Source organism: Triticum dicoccoides, chromosome 1B (assembly GCF_002162155.2).
Source record: "Triticum dicoccoides isolate Atlit2015 ecotype Zavitan chromosome 1B, WEW_v2.0, whole genome shotgun sequence".
Lineage (NCBI taxonomy): Eukaryota > Viridiplantae > Streptophyta > Magnoliopsida > Poales > Poaceae > Triticum > Triticum dicoccoides.
Window position 1 is genome coordinate 298,159,844 of NC_041381.1, and position 21,768 is coordinate 298,181,611.

Sequence of the window (21,768 nt, forward strand, 5' to 3'; positions counted from 1 at the left end):
ATTCTAGAATTATCCTAGATTTGATAAAATTGAGTTGGGTATTTTTTTAGAGGTCGAAAAATACAACAAGTTTGAATATAGTTCAAACTTGGAGCATTTTTGAACCTAACCAACACAACTCCAAAAGAGTTGTAATTTGGTAGAGAGGCTAGGTACATAGTGTTAGAATATTGGGGAAAATATGAACATTTACGGTGGAGGCAAAATGGCACTTGCAAAGAATGGAAGGAAAAGGAAGGGAGGAGAAGTGATGGTGCAAGATCTATGCACTGAGCATGCCACAACATAATAGGTATGAGGTCACAACATGCACATGATGAGGATGAATGCAAAATGACAAGAGGCACAAATGCAATATGGTAAGATGAGCATGACAAAGAAAAGAATAAAACCACATAACCAAACAAGATGAGGCCAAACATGATAAACCCCAAAAGAAATGGATGAAGGTCAAGTTGATATATTGCCAAAAATGGACATGTTACATCTGGGGTGTTACAGCAACCCCGAAGATACTAAGTATGATTATCATGAGCACATGGCTCTTGCTTCAAGGCAATTTTGGAGCAAGAAGAACACAAGGCCAAACTGCAGAAAGAATAACTCAAGTAGATTCAAGGGCAAGCAACGTGTGAGAACATGTTACAATTGTGGCAATGTGAGCCATTTTGTTGCGGAGTGCCCTTACGAGAAGAGGGAACACAATGGTGGCAAGCTCATCCGAAAAGACAAAGCCAAGTCTTTCCCCAACAAGAACAACTTCACCAAGAAGACTCCAACTAGAGGGTTGGTGGTTCAAGAAGAATACCATGAGGATGATGATGATGATGATGATAGTGAAGCCATGGCCATTGCCACAACTCCACGGGTGTCCCTCTTTGACTCACCCAACGAGAACATCACCGCCAAGTGCCTCATGGCTAAAGCCACCAACAAGGTAACCCCCAACATCAAAATCACCATCATTACTAATCCCTCCTTGACGGATTGCATTGATGAAAGCGAGGGGTCTAATGAGGAATTAAATGAATTTGAGTCTTTTATGAGTAAGCTCAAGGGAAAATCCAAGAAGCACTTCGTTGCTCTCTTGGAACAACTTAGTGAAGCCAATGACATGATCGAGGCTCATGAAGAAACCATCTCTATGATGGAAGGTCATAATCGTGACTATGCCGATGAGATATCAGATATCTCTAATGCTCTTGAGGAAGAGCGTGGGAATCGTTTGGCTCTTGAGGAGTCACACAACGATTACCATGCTAAATTAAAGAAAGATCTTGATCATGCTCTTGTTGTATCTCATGTGCTAAATTCCGAGAAGGCTAAACTTGGGGTTGACCATGCTAGACTCAAGGAGGAGTTTGATATACTCGACAAGGCCCACAAGGTCTTGAAGGGTGCTCATGCTAGCCTCAAGGAGTCTCATGATCAACTCCAAGTGAAGCTAACCAAGGAGAAAGCCACCTTTCCTCATATGGTATTAATTGATAATGCAAATGCTACTAACCCGTGTTGTGAGCATGTGCATCTTGTGGAGGAGACTGCCAAGTTGAATGAGAAACTTGAGAAAGGCCTTGTGACGTGTCTACAAGGTGAGAAGAACCTCAATGACCTTTTGAGCAATCAAAAGGAAGTTGTGGCCAAGGAGGGAGTTGGGTTCGCACCCAAGTCCAAGAACAAGAAGAAGAATGACAAGACCAAACGACCTCCCCCTCTCAAGCAAACTTTTGTGAAGGAGGGAGAGGGTGCTCCTCAGGAGAAGAATAACAATGTGAAGGGTGGTGATATCAAAAAGGGCAATGCCACTCCTTCCAACAAAGCCGACGACTTTAACCCTTCTTATGTGTTGTGTCGTGCTAGTGATGGGCATGTTTATGCTAAATTTGTTGGTTCTCCTTATGAGTACATTGAATGGTCTATTTGGGTTCCTAAGGCCCTTGTTACTAACATCTAAGGACCCATTACAAAATGGGTACCTAAAACCAAGCATTGATCTCTTGTAGGTGTTTGCTTTCGGTGGGGGATCATCGTCGCTCGATAGTGGAGCCACAAATCATATGACCGGAAGCAAGGACTTGGTGGTGGACGTGCACAAGATCCCTTCTATGCCCACCAACGTCGAGTGGGGTGATGCTTCGTCTTCTAAGGTATTGGGTCTTGGCAAGGTTGTCATTTCTCAAGATCTCACGATCGAGAAAGTCATGCTTGTTGAGTCCCTCGCTTACAATCTACTTTCCGTTCATCAACTTGCACTCATGGGCTTCGCCACATTCTTTGATATTGATACCGTGGCCCTCTTGTGGAGCAAGACTCTTAAAGTAGCCTTTTTTGGGCATGTCGAGAATGATCTTTATGTGATTAACTTTTCGGAGCGACCCACTAAGACCGCGAAATGCCTAATGGCTAAAGTTGATGTGGGATGGCTTTGGCATCGCCGGTTAGCCCACGTCAATATGAGATCTTTGCAACAGGGGGACCATGTCCGTGGACTAACAAATGTTAGTTTTGCCAAAGATCGTGCTTGCAGTGCTTGTATTGAAGGAAAGCTACATGAGAAGGCTCACCCTCCCACGACTATCATCTACTCGAAGAGACCCTTGGAGCTCCTTCACATGGATCTCTTTGGGCCTCCATCCTTTGATAGTCTTGGGGGTAGAAAGTATTTCTTGGTGATTGTGGATGATTATTCAAGATACACTTGGATATATTTCATCAAAAGGAACAGTGAGACTCAACAAACCGTCATCGACTTTGCAAATGAAGCTCAACGTCAACATGATGCAAAGATCTTGACAATAAGGAGCGACAATGACACCAAGTTCAAGAATTACACCTTGGATGAGTTTCTTAGTGATGAGGGGATCAAGCATCAATATTTTGCACCATACACCCCTCGACAAAATGGTGTCGGAGAGGAAGAACCGTACGTTGATGGATGCGGCAAGGACCATGATGGCGGAGTTCAAGTCTCCTTACAACTTTTGGGCCGAAGCCATCAACATAACATGTCATGCATCCAATCGGCTCTATCACCGCAAAGGCTTGAACAAGACTCCTTATGAAATACTCACCGGTAACAAGCCCAACCTCAAGTACTTCCGGGTGTTCGGGTGTAAGTGTTTCATTCTCAAGAAAGGTGTTCGTTTGTCTAAATTTGAGGCTACAACTCATGAGGGCATATTTGTTGTTTATGCTACAAACTCTCATGCTTACAGTGTCCTCAACAAGTCCACCTGACTCATTGAGGAGACGTGTAACATGGAGTTTGACGAGAATAACGGCTCCCAAGTGGAGCAAAGTGGCACTTGTGATGTAGGTGATGAAATTCCTCCCCAAGCTATAAGAAGAATGGGTGTTGGTCATATCCTACCCATTGAGGAACCCCTTGTGGCCGAAGGAGAAGGATAATGCTCCACTCAAGTAGAGCCATCACCAACCCAAGATCCACACGCTTCCGAAGAACTAAGTGAAGGCCCTCAACCTCGTGAACAAGATCAAGGGCAAGATCAACCTCAAGATGGTGGTGAACCACCAAGTGATGCCCAAGGTCAAGTTCTCCCTTTCGAGCAAGTTCAAGATCAAGAGCAAGCTCAAGATCAAGAACAAACTCAAGACGGCGCTCAAGCTGATCAAGTTACCCCTCCTCTTCTCACATCCGAGGAGGAATTAGAGCGTCGTGCCGCGAAGATCGTTTCCAAGCTCACTACCAAAGGTCATCTCATGGAGAATGTGGTTGGAAGCCTAAGAAAGGGGGTAAGCACTCGTAGACAATTAGCAAACTATTGTGAACATCACGCGTTTGTTTCTTGTGTCGAACCCCAAAATGTCTATAAGGCGCTCGAGGATCCGGATTGGCTCAATGCCATGCATGAAGAATTCAACAACTTCGAGCACAACCAAGTGTGGAAATTAGTGCCAAGGCCGACCGGGAATCATAATGTCATTGGAACCAAGTGGATATTCAAGAACAAGCAAGATGCTCATGGGATCATTGTTCGCAACAAGGCTCGTTTGGTGGCACAAGGCTACTCCCAAGTCGAGGGTATCGACTACGGTGAAACCTTTGCTCCCGTTGCTCGCCTTGAATCTATTCGTTTGTTGATTGCTTATGCTTCTCATCATAATTTCAAGTTGCAACAAATGGATGTGAAGAGTGTTTTTCTTAATGGTCCCATGAATGAGTTGGTGTATGTCAAACAACCCCCGGGGTTTGAGGATCCCTATTTCCCCGATCATGTGTACCAACTCAACAAGGCGCTCTATGGCCTTAAACAAGCCCCACATGCGTGGTATGAGCATCTTACTGAGTTGTTACAAGATCGTGGGTTCAAAATTGGGAAAATTGACGTCACTCTTTTTACTAAGAAGGTCAAAGGGGAGTTGTTTGTGTGCCAACTATATGTTGATGATATTATCTTTGGTTACCCTAATAAAGCTTTCAATGAAGAATTTGCCGCTCTCATGACCTAAAAGTTCAAGATGTCTATGATGGGAGAGTTGAAGTTCTTTCTCGGGTTCGAAATCAAGAAAAGAAGAGAAGGAACCTTCCTCAACCAAGCCAAATACACTCAAGACATGCTCAAGAGATTCAAGCTAAGTGATGTCAAGCCGGCCTCCACTCCAATGCCCGTCAAATGCCAACTTGACATTGATCCCAATGGTAAAGGGTGGATAAAAGGTATATCTCTCCATTATTGGATCCTTGCTTTACCTTTGTGCATCTAGACCGGATATCATGTTGAGTGTGGGAATTTGTGCACGGTTCCAAGCCGCACCTAAGGAAAGCCACTTTGTGGCAGCCAAGCGAATCTTTTGATATTTGGCTCATGCCCCAAACTTTGGCTTATGGTACCCAAGAGGAGCCAACTTTGATCTTTTGGGCTATGCAAACTCAGATTGGGCGGGAGACAAAGTGGATAGGAAGTCCACCTTCAGAGGGTGCCAATTTCTTGGTTACTCTTTAGTGAGTTGGTCTTCTAAGAAGCAAAGTTGTGTATCTCTCTCGTCCATCGAAGCGGAGTATGTGGCTGTCGGTAGTTGTTGTGCTCAACTTCTATGGATGAGGCAAACTTTGAAGGATTACGGTGTCACTTGTGACGAAGTGCCTCTTTGGTGTGACAATGAAAGTGCCATCAAGATCTCTCTCAACCCGGTGCAACACTTCAAGACGAAGCATATTGAGATTCGGTATCACTTCATCCGGGATCACATTAGGCGAGGGGAAATCAAGCTCAAGTATGTCAACACTCATGATAACCTTGCAGATATTTTCACGAAGCCCTTGGATGAAGCAAGATTTCACGAGTTAAGGCATGAGCTAAATATCATTGATTCGAGCAATGTGGTTTGAACCCTTGCACACCCCACCATACTCATCATGCTATCTTGTTTAGGTGTAGGCATGGACATAGGGGGTGTTGGGGAACATTGCAGAAAATAAAAAATTTCCTACGGTTTCACCAAGATCAATCTATGAGTTCATCTAAGCAATGAGTGATAGGAGTGCATCTACATGCCCTTGTAGATTGCGAGCGGAAGCGTTCAAGAGAACGGGGATGATGGAGTCGTACTCGCCGTGATCCAAATCACCGATGACCAAGTGCTGAACGGACAGCACCTCCGCGTTCAACACACGTACGGAGCGGATGACGTCTCCTCCTTCTTGATCCAGCAAGGGGGAAGGAAAGGTTGAGGAAGAAGGCTCCAGCAGCAGCACGACGGCGTGGTGGTGGTGGAGATGCACTACTCTGGCAGGGCTTCGCCAGGCAACTGCGGGAGGAGGAAGAAGTGTAGCAAGGGGAGGGAGGTGCCAAGACTCAGGGTGCGGCTGCACTCCCTCCCCCCTCCTTTATATAGGCCCCCAGGGGGGCGCTGGCCCTGGAGATGGGAATCTCCCAAGGGGGCGGCGGCCAGGGGGGTGGAGTGCCCCCCAAGGCAAGTGGTGCGCCCCCCCCCCCACCCTAGGGTTTCCAACCCTAGGCGCAGGGGGGCCCAAGGGAGGGCGCACCAGCCCACTAGGGGCTGGTTCCCCTCCCACTTCAGCCCATGGGGCCCTCCAGGATAGGTGGCCCCACCCGGTGGACCCCCGGGACCCTTCCGGTGGTCCCGGTACAATACCGGGTGACCCCGAAACTTTCCCGATGGCTGAAACAGCACTTCCTATATATAAATCTTCACCTCAGGACTATTCCGGAACTCCTCATGACGTCCAGGATCTCATCCGGGACTCCGAACAACATTCGGTAATCACATACAAGTCTTCCTAATAACCCTAGCATCACCGAACCTTAAGTGTTTAGACCCTACGGGTTCGGGAATCATGCAGACATGACCGAGACAGCTCTACGGCCAATAACCAACAGCGGGATCTGGATACCCATGTTGGCTCCCACATGTTCCACGATGATTTCATCGGATGAACGACGATGTCGAGGATTCAATCAACCCTGTATACAATTCCCTTTGTCAATCGGTACGTTACTTGCCCGAGACTCGATCGTCGGTATCCCAATACCTCGTTCAGTCTCGTTACCGTCAAGTCACTTTACTCGTACCGTAATGCATGATCCCGTGACCAAACACTTGGTCACTTTGAGCTCATTATGATGATGCATTACCCAGTGGGCCCAGAGATACCTCTCCGTCATACGGAGTGACAAATCCCAGTCTCGATCCGTGTCAACCCAACAGACACTTTCAGAGATACCTGTAGTGCACCTTTATAGTCACCCAGTTACGTTGTGACGTTTGGTACACCCAAAGCACTCCTACGGTATCCGAGAGTTACACGATCTCATGGTCTAAGGAAAAGATACTTGACATTGGAAAAGCTCTAGCAAAACGAACTACACGATCTTGTGCTATCTTTAGGATTGGGTCTTGTCCATCACATCATTCTCCTAATGATGTGATCCCATTATCAACGACATCTAATGTCCATAGTCAGGAAACCATGACTATCTGTTGATCAACGAGCTAGTCAACTAGAGGCTTACTAGGGACATATTATGGTCTATGTATTCACACGTGTATTACGATTTCCTGATAATACAGTTATAGCATGAATAAAGACAATTATCATGAACAAGGAAATATAATAATAATCTTTTATTATTGCCTCTAGGGCATATTTCCAATAGTCTCCCACTTGCACTAGAGTCAATAATCTAGTTACATTGTGATGAATCAAACACCCATAGAGTTCTGGTGTTGATCATGTTTTGCTCGCGAAAGAGGTTTAGTCAACGGATCTGCGACATTCAGATCCGTATGTACTTTCAAATATCTATGTCTCCATCTTGAACATTTTCACGGATGGAGTTGAAACGACGCTTGATGTGCCTGGTCTTCTTGTGAAACCTGGGCTCCTTGGCAAGGGCAATAGCTCCAGTGTTGTCACAGAAGAGTTTGATCGGCCCCGACGCATTGGGTATGACTCCTAGGCCGGTGATGAACTCCTTCACCCAAATTGCTTCATGCGCTGCCTCCGAGGCTGCCATGTACTCCACTTCACATGTAGATCCCGCCACGACGCTCTGCTTGTAGCTGCACCAGCTTACTGCTCCACCATTCAACATTTACACGTATCCGGTTTGTGACTTAGAGTCATCCAGATCTGTGTCGAAGCTAGCGTCGACGTAACCTTTTATGACGAGCTCTTCGTCACCTCCATAAACGAGAAACATGTCCTTTGTCCTTTTCAGGTACTTCAGGATATTCTTGACCGTTGTCCGGTGTTCCTTGCTGGGATTACTTTGGTACCTTCCTACCAAACATACGGCAAGGTTTACATCAGGTCTGGTACACAGCATGGCATACATAATAGATCCTATGGCTGAAGCATAGGGGATGACACTCATCTCTTCTTTATCTTTTGCCGTGGTCGGGCATTGAGCCGAGCTCAATCTCACACCTTGCAATACAGGCAAGAATCCTTTCTTGGACTGATCCATTTTGAACCTCTTCAAAATCTTATCAAGGTATGTGCTTTGTGAAAGACCTATGAGGCGTCTCGATCTATCCCTATAGATCTTGATGCCTAATATGTAAGCAGCTTCTCCAAGGTCCTTCATTGAAAAACACTTATTCAAGTAGGCCTTAATGCTATCCAAAAGTTCTATATCATTTCCCATCAAGAGTATGTCATCTACATATAATATGAGAAATGCTACAGAGCTCCCACTCACTTTCTTGTAAACGCAGGCTTCTCCATAAGTCTGCATAAACCCAAACGCTTTGATCATCTCATCAAAGCGAATGTTCCAACTCTGAGATGCTTGCACCAACCCATAAATGGATCGCTGGAGCTTGCATACTTTGTTAGCATTCTTAGGATCGACAAAACCTTCCGGCTGCATCATATACAGTTCTTCCTTAAGATGTCCGTTAAGGAATGCCGTTTTGACGTCCATCTGCCATATCTCATAATCATAGTATGCGCCAATTGCTAACATGATTCGGACGGACTTCAGCTTCTCTACGGGAGAGAATGTCTCATCGTTGTCAACCCCTTGAACTTGCCGATAACCCTTAGCGACAAGTCGATCTTTATAGATGGTAACATTACCATCCGCGTCCGTCTTCTTCTTAGAGATCCATTTGTTTTCTATCGCTCGCCGATCATCGGGCAAGTCTGTCAAAGTCCATACTTTGTTTTCATACATGGATTCTATCTCGGATTTCATGGCTTCAAGCCATTTGTTGGAATCTGGGCCCGCCATCGCTTCTTCATAGTTTGAAGGTTCACCGTTGTCTAACAACATGATTTCCAAGACAGGGTTGCCGTACCACTCTGGTGCGGAACATGTCCTTGTGGACCTACGAAGTTCAATAGCAACTTGATCCGAAGTACCTTGATCATCATCATTATTTTCCTCTCCAGTTGGTGTAGGCATCACAGGAACATTTTCCTGAGCTGCACTACTTTCCTGTTCAAGAGGTAGTACTTCATCGAGTTCTACTTTCCTCCCACTTACTTCTTTCGAGAGAAACTCTTTTTCCAGAAAGGATCCGTTCTTGGCAACAAAGATCTTGTCCTCGGATCTTAAGTAGAAGGTATACCCAATGGTTTCCTTAGGGTATCCTATGAAGACGCATTTTTCCGACTTGGGTTCGAGCTTTTCAGGTTGAAGTTTCTTGACATAAGCATCGCATCCCCAAACTTTTAGAAACGACAGCTTAGGTTTCTTCCCAAATCATAATTCATACGGTGTCATCTCAACGGATTTAGATGGTGCCCTATTTAAAGTGAATGTAGCTTTCTCTATAGCATATCCCCAAAATGATAGCGGTAAATCGGTAAGAGACATCATAGACCGCACCATATCCAATAGAGTGCGATTATGACGTTCGGACACACCATTACGCTGAGGTGTTCCAGGCGGCGTGAGTTGTGAAACGATTCCACATTTCCTTAAGTGCGTACCAAATTCGTGACTTAAATATTCTCCTCCACGATCTGATCATAGAAACTTTATCTTTCGGTCACGTTGATTCTCTACCTCATTCTGAAATTCCTTGAACTTTTCAAAGGTCTCAGACTTGTGTTTCATTAAGTAGACATACCCATATCTACTCAAGTCATCAGTGAGAGTGAGAACATAACGATATCCTCCGCGAGCCTCAACGCTCATTGGACCGCACACATCGATATGTATGATTTCCAATAAGTTGGTTGCTCGCTCCATTATTCCGGAGAACGGAGTCTTGGTCATTTTGCCCATGAGGCATGGTTCGCATGTGTCAAATGATTCATAATCGAGAGACTCTAAAAGTCCATCAGCATGGAGCTTCTTCATGTGCTTGACACCAATGTGATCAAGGCGGCAGTGCCACAAGTATGTGGGACTATCGTTATCAACTTTACATCTTTTGGTATTCACACTATGAATATGTGTAATATTACGTTCGAGATTCATTAAGAATAAACCATTGACCATCGGGGCATGACCATAAAACATATCTCTCATATAAATAGAATAACCATTATTCTCGAATTTAAATGAGTAGCCATCTCATATCAAACGAGATCCAGATACAATGTTCATACTCAAACTTGGCACTAAATAACAATTATTAAGGTTTAAAACTAATCCCGTAGGTAAATGTAGAGGTAGTGTGCCGACGGCGATCACATCGACCTTGGAACCATTCCCGACGCGCATCGTCACCTCGTCCTTCGCCAGTCTCCTCTTATTCCGCAGCTCCTGCTGTGAGTTACAAATATGAGCAACGGCACCGGTATCAAATAACCAGGAGTTACTATGAGTACTGGTAAGGTACACATCAATTACATGTATATCAAATATACCTTTAGTGTTGCCGGCCTTCTTGTCCGCTAAGTATTTGGGGCAGTTCCGCTTCTAGTGACCCTTCCCCTTGCAATAAAAGCACTCAGTCTCAGGCTTGGGTCCATTCTTTGACTTCTTCCCGGCAACTGGCTTACCGGGCGCGGCAACATCCTTGCCGTCCTTCTTGAAGTTCTTCTTACCCTTGCCCTTCTTGAACTTAGTGGTCTTATTGACCATCAACACTTGATGTTCTTTCTTGATTTCAGCCTCTGCTGACTTCAGCATCGAGAACACTTCAGGAATGGTCTTTACCATCCCCTGCATGTTGTAGTTCATCACAAAGCTCTTGTAGCTTGGTCTTTACCATCCCCTTCATGAAGTTGTCACGCCAACGACTACTTCTACTTCTATGGCTAACACGTTTAGCAATAAAGTAAAGTAATTTACATGGCGTTCTTCAATGACACGCAGGTCATACAAAAATAAAGACAACTCCTATGGCTCCTGCCGGTTGTCATACTCATCGACATGCAAGTCGTGATTCCTATTACAAGAACATGATCTCATACATCACAATATATCATTCATCATTCATCACAACTTTTGGCCATATCACATCACAAGGCAATTGCTGCAAAAACAAGTTAGACGTCCTCTAATTGTTGTTGCATCTTTTACGTGGCTGCAAGAGGGTTCTAGCAAGAACGTTTTCTTACCTACGAAAAAGCCACAACGTGATTTGTCAAATTCTATTTACCCTTCATAAGGATCCTTTTCGTCGAATCCGCTCCAACTAAAGTGGGAGAGACAGACACCCGCTAGCCACCTTATGCAACGAGTGCATGTCAGTCGGTGGAACATGTCTCACGTAAGCGTACGTGTAAGGTCGGTCCGAGCCGCTTCATCCCACAATACCGCTGAAGCAAAATAAGACTAGTAGTGGCAAGAAAGTTGACAACATCTACGCCCACAACAAATTTGTGTTCTACTCGTGCAATAGAGAACTACGCATAGACCTAGCTCATGATGCCACTGTTGTGGAACGTTGCAGAAAATAAAAAATTTCCTACAGTTTCACCAAAATCCATCTATGAGTTCATCTAAGCAACGAGTGATAGGAGTGCATCTACATACCCTTGTAGATCGTGAGCGGAAGCGTTCAAGAGAACGGGGATGATGGAGTCGTACTTGCCGTGATCCAAATCACCGATGACCAAGTGCTGAGCGGACAGATCCTCCGCGTTCAACACACGTACGGAGCGGATGACGTCTCCTCCTTCTTGATCCAGCAAGGGGGAAGGAAGGTTGAGGAAGAAGGCTCCAGCAGCAGCATGACGGCGTGGTGGTGGTGGAGATGCAGTACTCCGGCAGGGCTTCGCCAAGCAACTGCGGGAGGAGGAAGAAGTGTAGCAGGGGGAGGGAGGTGCCAAGACTCAGGGTGCGGCTGCCCTCCCTCCCCCCTCCTTTATATAGGCCCCCAGGGGGGCGCCGGCCCTGGAGATGGGAATCTCCCAAGGGGGCGGCGGCCAGGGGGGTGGAGTGCCCCCCAAGGCAAGTGGTGCGCCCCCACCCTAGGGTTTCCAACCCTAGGCGCAGGGGGGCCAAGGGGGGGCGCACCAGCCCACTAGGGGCTGGTTCCCCTCCCACTTCAGCCCACGGGGACCTCCGGGATAGGTGGCCCCACCCGGTGGACCCCCCGGACCCTTCCGGTGGTCCCGGTACAATACCAGGTGACCCCGAAACTTTCCCGATGGCCGAAACAGCACTTCCTATATATAAATCTTCACCTCCGGACTATTCCGGAACTCCTCGTGACGTCCGGGATCTCATCCGGGACTCCGAACAACATTCGGTAATCACATACAAGTCTTCCTAATAACCCTAGCGTCACCGAACCTTAAGTTTGTAGACCCTACGGGTTCGGGAATCATGCAGACATGACCGAGATAGCTCTCCGGCCAATAACCAACAGCGGGATCTGGATACCCATGTTGGCTCCCACATGTTCCACGATGATTTCATCGGATGAACCACGATGTCGAGGATTCAATCAACCCCGTATATAATTCCCTTTGTCAATTGGTACGTTACTTGCCCGAGACTCGATCGTCGGTATCCCAATACCTCGTTCAGTCTCATTACCGGCAAATCACTTTACTCATACTGTAATGCATGATCCCGTGACCAAACACTTGGTCATTTGAGCTCATTATGATGATGCATTACCGAGTGGGCCCAGAGATACCTCTCCGTCATACGGAGTGACAAATCCCAGTCTCGATCCGTGTCAACCCAACAGACACTTTCGGAGATACCTGTAGTGCACCTTTCGGAGATACTTGCAGGAGCCATGGGTTGATTTGCAAATGCCATTTCCCTCTCTCATGCGAAACTGGCATTTTCCTAGGGGTACGGTACTACCGTGGCAAGCCACGGTACTACCGCGGGAGTTGCTTGCTCTGTGCGTGCACAGTTGCAGCCCTGGTGCACGGTAAAACTGATGTCTACTACACAACCTTCTTCTTGTAGACGTTGTTGGGCCTTCAAGTGCACAGGTTTGTAGGACAGTAGCAAATTTCCCTCAAGTGGATGACCTAAGGTTTATCAATCCGTGGGAGGCGTAGGATGAAGATGGTCTCTCTCAAACAACCCTGCAACCAAATAACAGAAAGTCTCTTGTGTCCCCAACACACCCAATACAATGGTAAATTGTATAGGGTGCACTAGTTCGGCGAAGAGATGGTGATACAAGTGCAATATGGATGGTAGATATAGGTATTTGTAATCTGAAAATATAAAAACAGCAAGGTAACAAGTGGTAAAAGTGAGCGTAAATGGTATTGCAATAATAGGAAACAAGGCCTAGGGTTCATACTTTCACTAGTGCAAGTTCTCTCAACAATAATAACATAATTGGATCATATAACTATCCCTCAACATGCAACAAAGAGTCACTCCAAAGTCACTAATAGTGGAGAACAAACGAAGAGATTATGGTAGGGTACGAAATCACCTCAAAGTTATTCTTTCCAATCAATCCATTAGGCTATTCCTATAAGTGTCACAAACAGCCCTAGAGTTCGTACTAGAATAACACCTTAAGATACAAATCAACCAAAACCCTAATGTCACCTAGATACTCCAATGTCACCTCAAGTATCCGTGGGCATGATTATAAGATATGCATCACGCAATCTCAATTCATCTATTCAAACCAACACATAGAACCTCAAAGAGTGCCCCAAAGTTTCTACCGGAGAATCACGACAAAAACGTGTGCCAACCCCTATGCATAGGTTCCCAATGTCATGAAACCCGCAATTTGATCACCAAAACATACATCAAGTGGCACGTGATATCCCATTGTCACCACAGATATGCACGGCAAGACATACATCAAGTGTTCACAAAACTTTAAAGACTCAATCCGATAAGATTACTCCAAGGGGAAAGCTCAATTCATTACAAGAGAGTAGAGGGGGAGAAGAAACATAAGATCCAACTATAATAGCAAAGCTCGCGATACATCAAGATCGTATCACCTCAAGAACACGAGAGAGAGAGAGAGAGAGAGAGAGAGAGAGAGAGATCAAACACGTAGCTACTGGTACATACCCTCATCCCCGAGGGTGAACTACTCCCTCCTCATCATGGAGAGCGCCGGGATGATGAAGATGGCCACCGGTGATGTGTTCCCCCTCCGACAGGGTGCCGGAACGGGCTCCCGAGAGGTTTTTGGTGTACAGAGGTTTGCGGCGGCGGAACTCCCGATCTATCTTCTGTTTTGGAAGTTTTACAATACGTAGGTATATATTGGTGCAGGGGGTACGTCGGTGGACCGAAGGGGGGGCCACGAGGCAGGGGGGTGCGCCCGAGGGGGGTGGACGCGCCCCCCACCCTCGTGAGCATCTCCCTTCTTTCCTGACATGCACTCCAAGTCCATCGGGTGGCTTTCCTTCCAAAAATAACTTCTCCAATTGATTTCGTTACGTTTTGACTCCGTTTGATATTCCTTTTCCTCGAAATACTTAAATAGGCATAAAACAGCAAATCTGGGCTGGGCCTCTGGTTAATAGGTTAGTCCCAAAAATAATATAAAAGTGGATAATAAAGCCCAATATTGCCCAAAACAGTAGATAATATAGCATGGAGCAATCAAAAATTATAGATACGTTGGAGACGTATCAAGCATCCCCAAGCTTAATTCCTGCTCGTCCTCGAGTAGGTAAATGATAAAAAAAGATAATTTTTGATGTGGAATGCTAGTTGGCATAATTTCAATGTAACTCTTCTTACTTGTGATATGAATATTCAGATTCGAAAGATTCGAGACAAAAGTTCATATTGACATAAAAATAATAATACTTCAAGCATACCAATCAAAGTAATCATGTCTTCTCAAAATAGCATGGCAAAAGAAAGTTCATCCCTACAAAATCATATAGTTAGGCCATGCTTCATTTTCGTCACACAAGATGTTCCCAACTTCTATACCCCCGATGACAAGCCAAGCAATTGTTTCATACTTAGATAATCTCAAACTTTTCAACCTTCACGCAATACATGAGCGTGAGCCATGGATATAGCACTATGGGTGGAATAGAATATGATGATGGGGATTGTGTGGAGAAGATAAAAAAAGGACAAAGTCTCACATTGACGAGGATAATCAACGGCTATGGAGATGCCCATTAATTGATGTCAACATGAGGAGTAGGGATTGCCATGCAACGGATGCACTAGAGCTATGAATGCTCAACAAAAGAAAACTAGTGGGTGTGCATCCAACTTGCTTGCTCATGAAGACCTAGGGCATTTGAGGAAGCCCATCGTAGGAATATACAAGCCAAGTTCTATAATGAAAAATTCCCACTAGTATAAAAAGGCAACTTATGAGACTCACTACATGAAGAACAAGGTGCTACTTTGAAGCACAATATATGAGACTCACTATATGAAGAACAAGGTGCTACTTTGAAGCACAAGTGTGGAAAAAGAGATAGTAGCATTGCCCTTTTTATTTATTTTCTTATTTTTCTTTTTTTGGGCCTTTCTTTTTTTCGGCCTTTCTTCTTCTTTTTTCTTTTTTTTCTTTTTGGGCAATGCTCTAATAATGATGATCATCACACTTCTATTGATTACAACATAAGGATTACAACTCGAAACTTAGAACAAGATATGACTCTATATGAATGCCTCTGGCGGTGTACCGGGATGGTGCAATGAATCAAGAGTGACATGTATGAAAAATAATGCATGGTGGCTTTGCCACAAATACGATGTCAACTACATGATCATGCAATGGCAATATGACAAAAGTAATGTATGTCATGATGATGATGAACGGAACGGTGGAAAGTTGCATGGCAATATATCTTGGAATGGCTATGGAAATGCCATAATAGGTAGGTATGGTGGCTGTTTTGAGGAAGATATAAGGAGGTTTATGTGTGATAGAGCGTATCATATCACGGGGTTTGGATGCACTGGCGAAGTTTGCACCAACTCTCAAGGTGAGAAAGGGCAATGCATGGTACCGAAGAGGCTAGCAAAGGCGGAAAGGTAAAAGTGCGTATAATCCATGGACTCAACACTAGTCAAAAGAACTCATATACTTATTGCAAAAATTTAGAAGTCATCAAAAATCAAGTACTACGCGCAAGCTCCTAGGGGGATAGATTGGTAGGAAAAGACCATCGCTCGTCCCCGACCGCCACTCATAAGGATGCACAAGCCAGGTGTCGTGGTTCTAAGTCTGACAGTAGAATAGGGGGTAGGAATGGAGAGGCAAGATCCTAGCTATGGAGTAGTTGTACACGCAAGATGTTTACGAGTTCAGGCCCTTCTCGGAGGAAATAACAGCCCTACGTCTTGGAGCCCGGAGGCGGTTGACTGGATTTTATGAGTAAGAGTTACAGGGGTGCGAACCCCTGACACTAAGGAGGGGGTGGCTTATATAGAGTTCGCCAGACCCCCTCCGGCCCTCAGTTATGTAGGGTTTAAAGTACATTAAGATCGGGGGTTACTGGTAACGCCCCACATAAAGTGCTATGATGACCATAAAAGCTACTTAATGACCGACTGTTTGTGTGTAGAGTGACTTTAGATCTCCTGGCGGTCGAGTGGTTGGCTTCATGGTCGAGTGTCTTTAAGTCCGTCGTGTGGAATACTTCTGAGTCGGCTGACAAGTGGTTTCTTCTAGAGATCTCCTTGGAGAGGGTATCTTGGACAGGTCCATGACCCTACCCTAGGTACATGGCTTCATCATTAGCCCCCGAATGGATCGAGGTTTGAGTGGGGAAGGAGTTGAGAACTCTTCCACCCACTTTTCGTGCTATGAGTATGTCTTGTTCTGGATCAATGAACTTAGGTGACGGCACCAACTTCTTTTCCAGTCGCCTTGATCCATTCTTTGCATTCGTCGAGTGAATTTTCTTTACTTGGAGAACTCCTAATGACAGAGCGGAGGAAATCTCTCATCTGACAAGTTGTTCTGCAGCTCGCGGATTTAGCGGGATTCGAATTTCGGGAAGCGCGCGGGGCGGAGGAGGCCGCGGTAATCGGATGAGATGAGGCAGGGACGCCTTGATCTCTGCGCCACCTTTTTTGCCACGTATCGCGCGCGTGACTATTGTGGGATTTGACAGGATCGCTCGGGCCTACAAGTCAGTCACTCGGAAGTAACCTCATATAAGGCGTCGGATGGGGTTTTTTGAACAGTGCGCTCTCATTTCCTCCTCTCTTCCTCAGACTTATCTGCCGCATTCGCTTCCATCTCAGCGCCGCTGCTCCGTGCGCGTCTCGCCGGCGATGATGGTGAAGGAGAAGACGGCGGCCCTGGAGCGGGCGAAGAAGGCGACGGCGAAGGCGAAGGGAAGGGCGACCAGTCGGGGCGGATCTTCATCGAGGGCCGGCCTGCTGCAGGGCTGGATCCAGGGCAACTGGATCCGCTCGACGATTCGTCAGGTGGACCTCGACGACCTGGCCAATGGAGGACTGATCCCCCATGGATCGGCGCGGCTCCCGGGGAAGGAGTCTGAGCCGGAGGCTGAGGAGGGTGAGGTAGTTCTCTTGGCCACCCATGTCGATCGTGGGTTTTCTCTGCCGCCTCATCCTTTCTTTCGAGGATTTCTGAATTTCTTTGGGGCGCAACTCCACCACTTCACACCCAACACCATTGTGTACCTCGCTGCTTTCGTGTCTTTGTGCGAGAATTTCTTGGGTTGTCGGCCTCATTAGGGTCTTTTCAAGCACATTTTACCTGTCGCTCCCAGACGGTGAAAAAGGCCAATCTGAGTGATGAGAGAACCCAAGTGATTCAGATGTGTGGGGGTCTTGGGGTTCAAATGAGGGGGAAAAGTGCCTTTCCAGCCATGGTCCTTCCTGACTCGGTCCGTGGATGGCAGTCGACCTAGTTTTACTGCAAAGACCAGCCGACGCCAGGGCTGTCGACTGGAGTCCCTCCTTTTTCTATGGACCGAGTGAGGAAGCCTTCCTCTTTGAAGGTGATCCCGGAGGAGAAGGCGCAGGTTAAGGTGCTAGTCGAGCGTGTAGTCCAGCTTATCCGTGACGGGGTGACCGGCATGGATCTCTTGGAGGTCTTCCTCCGACGACGCATCCAGCCGCTTCAATATCGAGACCATCCGATGTGGATGTATTCTGGCACTGAGGACACCACTCAGATCCACCCGGAGGAGGTCGAGGAAGCCATGCTGGAGAGGTGGCTGACGGCCATCACAGGGAACAAAGACAACCCCCGAGGAGCCAGGAGGATTCCTCCACTCGACTAATCATACGAAGTAGACAAGGTCCAATTCTGCATCTCCGACTGTGATCCTGTTTTCTTCATTCTGCTTGCTTAAAATCAGTCGACTGACTTCTGTCTTGTTTGTTGTCTTCTAGGCCACTACTGAGATGTACTCGATGCCCAACGGGGCGCAAGAACAGGTCGAGGAGGAGGCGAGCGGAGGTGAAAGTCAGGAGGAGTGGCAATCTGATGGTGAGGGGGATGAAGACGACGACGGCTCCGGTGAAGAGGAGGAGGAGGAAGAGGAGGAGGAAGTCGACCCTCCTCGCACGGAAAGGCGATCCAAGCTCACCCACGACCCCGCGGTCGAGCGTGGTAAAGCGACTATGCCTGTTGGGCAGTCGACGAAACGCTCTCGGACGTCCTCTCCAGCGCCGACTGAAAAAGCACCGAAGCATCCCCAAGCGGCGTCATCAAAGCCGTCGAAGGCCCTGCCCAAGATGAGAATGGCCATTCCCACCATTTCCGGGTAACAGCAGAACTTGTGTTTTCTCGTTTAGCATGGATAGACTCTTGGTCGACTCGTTGGCTAACCGACTGATTTTCTGAAATCTGCAGTGCTGCTACCTCCGAGACCTCAGCCAGGAACGAAGACCAAGAAATGGAAGACATTTCCACCTCCAACCTTGGTATGATCTCTGTAGTTTCGCTTTTGGTCGATTGGATCTTCATTTTTAACTTTGAATCTTTCTTGTGGCCCCACCTCATGTTATTGATCTCCCCGATGATGACGATGAGGCGCCGCTGAGGCCGAGGAGGAATAAAAAGGCGCCTGCTGGCAAGACTGCGCAGGTTGCATCAGCACCTGAGACACTAGTTCAGGAGGGTGGCAACATCACTCGGACCTCCGTGTCCTTCGCTGTGCCGCTGACGAGTGCTCGACCTTCGTCGTCGACTGCTGATCCGCCTTCCCTTTTCACCACACACCACGTCCCAGAGGACCAAGCGGGTGCTGCTAAGGAGGCTATACGCCAGGCGGGGGTCATGATGGAGCAGGTGAAGGCGATCCAGGATGCCAGCCAAGCGGCTTATGATGCAAGCTCAGCTCTTCAGAGCAACGTCCAGGTTAGTTGGTCACCGCTTGTTCTGTTAGGATATGGTATCTGAAAACTCTTCTTTCTGAAGATCTTTGTATCTGTACACCCACTGGGTGTGTCGATTGAATTTTTGGACTGGTGGGGGCACGCTGAGTGCACCCGCTGGGTGTAGTCCCCGAGACTATGGTGGACTGCTGGCAGTTGACTGTAGTCTTTATACTTTGAATTTCTTCACTCTAACCTCTCCACCCGGTCTGGTCGAATGGAATCTTGGAACCAGTGGGGGCACGCTGAGTGCACCCACTGGGTGTAGTCCCCGAGACCATGGTCGACTGCTGGCAGTCGACTAAGGTCTGAAGAACCTCGCTCTCTTTTTTTAGATCATGATGATACCGTGGCTTACTACTGGCAGTTAGCTATGGTTTAGGATCATAACCTTTTTGTCCCTTTCGGTCGATTGATCGAACCGAGTCGGTAGAACCAGTGGAGGCACGCTGAGTGCACCCACTGGGTGTAGTCCCCAAGACTACTGTTGAATACTTCGATTCGGTTGTAGTCTTAGAAATGCTACGATTTTTCTCTTAGTCACTCGAAAGCAACCTATCTTTAATGTTTGTCGACTGACTTTTTGCAGAAATCTTACGAGCTTGTGGCTCGCTATACTGAATTGGAGAACAAACATATCCAGCTCGAACTTGACTTGAAGCTTGTTCAGGAGAACTTTACAAAGGTGAAGGATGAAGCAAAAGGTATGTTTGGTGAGAATCTTGACGACTGTCTTTATCTTTTTGTCCATTCCTGATTCTGATCTCATTGTCACTTTGCAGATAAACTGAAGGAGGCTCTGAAGAAGAAGGACCATGACCTTGCTGAGGCGCAGAAGGCGGCTTTGGACAAAACGAAGCTTGCGGAAGAAAAGATGACTTCAGTCGAAAAACTTGAAGAGGAGAATACCAATCTGAAAGCTGCTCTCGACGTGGCCAACAAGGAGGTCAGCCGTCTGAAGAATGACAAGATAGCTCTGAGTGACAAGGCTTGCGAACTGGCGGGGAAGAAGAACGATCTGGAGGCTTATTTGGAAGGGCTCGCCAAGAAGTTATTCCTCATGCTTGAAGGTAATCTCTTTTATCCGACTGACTTGTTATCATCAATTCATCGTAGAACTGTTGGCTTAACTTCGAACTGTGCTTATAGAATTCTGCCAAAACTTTGAGGAGGAGACCAGTCGACTGGAGACAAACTTGGACCCCCTTAACTCTCCTGTGAAGGATGAGACCGCTATGAACATGTTCTGACTGGAGTCTCGTGTTGCTGGAGTTGTTGACTATCTTGCTCGACTGAAGGTTGCAGTGTCGCGAATCGACACGACACTCTGGCCAGGAGAGACGCTTCAAAATGACCTCGAGTCTCTGATGACTCGACTGAATGACGTTCTAGGCCGAGTGCAAGAATGGAAGAAGTCTTCTACCAGGTGCGGTGCTGACGTTGCTCTGTCCCTGGTCCGTGTTCATTGCAAGGATGCACGAGAGGACAAGTTGGCGTCCATCAAAGTGGCCAATACCAAGAAGCATGACTTCCAATCTTTCATGGAGACCTTCATTGCTACTGCCACTCGGATTGCTGACGGAATCGACCTGGACCAGTTTGTTGCGCCCTCCAGTCCTCCACCTGAGGAGTAAGAAAAACTTTTATGCCTCACCTTAAATTTGCCTCGGAATGCTGAGTGGTTTTGTAACCGATAAACTTTTACAGGCTTGACGCCTGAGCACTTCTGAATCCGTTATCTGAACTTTGCTTATCGTTGAATATGCTTGCATTTGCCTTCGAGCGAACTTTGTTCTTCACTCGGAATATACTTTAATGCTTGAGACGCAGCTCTGAGGTGGAAAGTCCAGTCGACCTGCACTTCATCACTCTTGCAGGTAGAGATGGAGCCAGATTACAGTTGACCTGCGCCCTTGCGGATCAGGATGGAACGCACATTGTATTTGTGGCATAGCTCAGAAGGAGAAGGTAGCAGTCGACCTACACCTCGTCGTCCTTGCAGAGCGCACATTGTATTTCTGGCGTAGCTCAGAAGGAGAAGGTAGCAGTCGACCTGCACCTCGTCATCCTTTCAGAGCGCATGTTGTATTTGTGGCGTAGCTCACAAGGAGAAGGTAACAGTCGACCTGCACCTCGTCGTCCTTGCAGAGTGCACATTGTATTTGTGGCATAGCTCTGAAGGAGAAGATAGCAGTCGACCTGCACCTCGTCATCCTTGCGAATCGGAATGGATTAAGTACTTAGGCGAGTACTGGACTGCAGCTAAGCCCCCGAGTGGGAGGATTGCTCTCCACTCGGTAGGATTTTCAAATACTTAGGCGAGTACTGGACTGCAGCTAAGCCCCCGAGTGGGAGGATTTCTCTCCACTCGGTGGGATTTTCAAATACTTAGGCGAGTACTGGACTGCAGCTAAGCCCCCGAGTGGGAGGACTGCTCTCCACTCGGTAGGATTTTCAAATACTTAGGCGAGTACTGGACTGCAGCTAAGCCCCCGAGTGGGAAGACTGCTCTCCACTCGGTAGGATTTTCAAATACTTAGGTGAGTACTGGACTGCAGCTAAGCCCCCGAGTGGGAGGATTGCTCTCCAC